Genomic DNA, 3,388 nt, shown 5'->3' with positions numbered 1-3,388 from the left:
TAAATAATTGCACAACACAGACAACGTAATTAGACCACCACTGTGTAGGCGCAGCATTTATTAGTTAAATCAATATAACTTAATCGAACTTTTTGTTTGTTCTTTCAGATACGTGTAGAACCATCATCAACCTGTCCGAAGCTGTAGTGTATCCAGCCTCGTTAATTAGAATACGTCTTGCAGCATTCCCATATTTCCACTAGAAAAATTTCGGTGGAATGGAAATCTATGGAGGTAAAATGAATTTTTTTTTCTCTCTCTCTCTTTGTTTTATGGATATAATTATTGAATTTAGCAAATTTGTTTTTTTCTTTGTTTTTAACAGTTATTTTACTTGATTTTTTTCGGTTGACTCATGAAATGATTTACAACGTAATTCAAACATCACTGCGGTGGCGCAGCATTTATTCGTTAAATCCATAGAAATTAATCAAACATTATATTTTTTTTCTTGCAGATACATGTCGAATCATCTTCGAACAGTCCGATAGTGTAGTGAAACGCAGACGTTCGATATCTTCGCATCAAGCCTTATTCGCTAGAACACTCAAAAATTGTCGGCGAACGGAAATCTATAGATTTCCATTCGCCATTGCATGTTTTCTGAAAAGCTTCATTTAACAATGCAAAAGCATCCTTTGTCCAAATTATCTCCTTTTTTTGTGCTTCTATTTCGTTTCTCATAGGCAGCTGGACAAAATAACTGGTCTTCAGGGTCGCGGTGAACGACGCACCTGACGTCGCCGCACTTACCTGGGATAGCCGATCTCGATCTACTGTACAAGCATCCTGATCTTAGATATCCTTTCGTCTTCGACCGCCGGAAAGTGATCTCTTTCACAGGTCTGCCCTCTCTTCCCCACGTTCGTACGTGTTGCCTCCTTTGCCTCATCAGCACTCTCTATATTTACCGCTTTGCCATTTCGTCTCAAAATAAAGAGACTATCGAAAACAAAATATTTCTTTGTAATTTATTTTTTTTATTGGTATATCATATGCAATCGTAATTCAACAACCGTTCGTTCCACTGCACTGCCCTTTTGCACTACACTGCACTGCACTTTGCTGTTTGCAGCAAATCTCTTTTTGCTTTACATTCTGTGAAGACTGTCGTTTTTTAACCTGTCACAATCCACTGTTTTTTTTTATACAGCGGTATAATACTCTTGGACTTTATCTTCTGTAGAGTTTCCATTTGTCGTCGAGCGTCGGTCTTTCCCAGTCTGTATTCTTTTCTCCACGTTGGAAACCAAAGTCGGAATTCGAACGAGTTGCCTCCCTTTGAAAAAAAAAAGCTCTCTTCTGTTGGACGATTGCTGTCGTCTTTTGTTTTCCCCTCCCCCCGAACGTCAAGTCCATCGTCTTTAAGATAACGGTATATACTGTTGTTCTTTTTCGCGCGCAGCAAGTCGATCGTTGTTTTTGTGCTTTCTTCCATAACTTTCTTGTCCTAATCTTTTTTCTCTTTGCCTTTTTTTGTCGATAAATTTTCGACTCCTCTGTTCAGTTTATTCACATAAAGTTGTGCTTTCGTTCTCTCCGCAATCTCAGGCAAGAGTCGGAATTTGAATCGGAACACGTGCAGATCGCACCCTGCGTTGGTCATGTGTATCGAACGAGCCACTCCGTCCGCCTTCCTGGGTAAGTGGTCGCGACGTCAGGTTCCACGCGAACATGACTGTTTCCTTCCACGATGTTCGTTGTGGCATTTCCTGGTAAGTTCTCTTTCTATTCTCCATTGAAATCAAGGAGAATTCCCAACCTCAACAGCAGTCGCAACCTCGATCGGTCGCAAGCACCATGGATGGAACAGCGTCGGAGTACAACAGCGGATCGTGCAGCAAGTTGTTGTTGTGCCTTCTTCCATAACTTTCTTATCCAGATCTTTTTATTTGGTATGGTCCTCTTTCCCTTTTTGCGACTCCCCTGTCAGTTTATTTACATAAAGTTGCGCCTTATTTCTTCCGCAATCTCTGTTGTCGAGTTCCTTGGAAAGTGTGGCGACGTTAGTTTCCGTGCGAACATAATACCGGTTTTTTCCACGATATTCGTTATAGCCTTCCCTGGTAAGTGTGGCGACGTCAGGTTCAATGTCAGGTTTCCCCCCGAACTTCGAAATTCCACGAACGGCAGTATGTTGCCTCTTTGTCAGCAATCGGTACCTCGACTAATTTGTCTCTTTCCAATCAAAGTGTTTGCACAGTAGGTCTAAGTTTGGAACTGTCAAAACAGGAACGTTACTTCTTCCATTTCCTCGTCAATCAATCATCGCCGGTGTTCATCCACGAACGGCGGTATCTCGAACCTTACAGGTTCTTCTTTTATCTTGGCAACCTTTTCCTGCCAAGGTTCTCGTCGGTCGTTGTTTCCAGCATGTCTTCTTATCGGATTCTTTACTTTAATAATCTCTTTGTTAGAGCGCTTCTTCCGATTTCCCGAATTGTTTCGTTGCTTTATTTTTTGGTCTCTTCTCAGAAGTGTTTCTTCGAAGAGTCCGTAGGTCTCTCCATCCTGTACAGTCTCGTTGTACTCCATCGTTCTAAGACGGTTTGCGAAACTCGGGACGCCTATTATTAAAAAAAATATATGGTATGTTGCATTCCTTTGTATCTTGGTACATTTCTTTTTATCTCGAGTTGGTACCGAGAACTTCGGGATTATCATTACACGGACCGTTTCTTTTTTGGCACTTTCTTTTTATGTTAATCTTGTGCCGGTACACTTCTTCCTCCTGTGGGGGATCTAGCTTGCTTGCAGTTTCAATTTCCATCTTCGGCACAGTTTGCCCCACTTTGCCTCTTTTGCTTTACGAGTGTTGAACTGTGTTCAAGAGAAGAACTAAACTAGATTATTTTTCCCCTTTCGTCGTCACGGCCATCGTAAGTTGGCTCGTTTGCAGCATTCTTTTCTTTTTCTTAACATTTAGGAAATCCTCATTGCCCCACTTTAGTTTGTCGGCATTGTCCCGAATGAAAGAAAATCATCCCCTCGCTGCCACGACTTTTCGAATTCTGCTTATAGCATCTTCATAATCGAAAGTTTCTCTTCTTTATCTTGCATTTAAAAAAAATGCTGTCTTGATGAATTCTTATTCTTGCTTGTTATCATTGCCGAACATTCGGCGATTTTGCATAGACTAACGAGAGAACGTTAGTTTCATTTCTTCATCCTGCATTCTTTCTAGCACACGCACTCGTTCCTTTAAACGATTACGTGAAACAAAAACACTAGTCTCTTATACACATCTTTCTTTTCTCCACGTTCGAAACCAAAGTTGGAATTCGAACGAGTTGCCTCCCTTTGAACAAAATTCCGTCGTTCCGGTTTGCGATCTCTTCTGTTGGACGATTGCTGTAGTCTTTTGTTTCCCCCCCCCCCCAAACTTCAA

At 41.3% G+C, this 3,388-nt stretch overlaps 1 long non-coding RNA gene across 1 annotated transcript in view; it reads left to right on the top strand.

Annotated features, from left to right (window-relative positions):
• The window catches only part of LOC117124295, a 5,237-nt gene extending 2,017 nt beyond the window's left edge, over nucleotides 1-3,220 (top strand). Inside the window, exons 2-3 of the long non-coding RNA XR_004447955.1 lie at nucleotides 109-234; nucleotides 458-3,220. This is a non-coding gene — a long non-coding RNA (uncharacterized LOC117124295). The remainder of the gene's footprint in view (nucleotides 1-108; nucleotides 235-457) is intronic.
• Nucleotides 3,221-3,388: the final 168 nt, after the last annotated feature.

Source organism: Anneissia japonica, unplaced genomic scaffold (genome assembly GCF_011630105.1).
Source record: "Anneissia japonica isolate Jap-2015-1 unplaced genomic scaffold, ASM1163010v1 scaffold288012_len1326614_cov192, whole genome shotgun sequence".
In the NCBI taxonomy this organism is placed as follows: domain Eukaryota; kingdom Metazoa; phylum Echinodermata; class Crinoidea; order Comatulida; family Comatulidae; genus Anneissia; species Anneissia japonica.
Note: the sequence above shows the minus strand (reverse complement) of the source record. Positions and strands in the feature narration are given on the sequence as shown.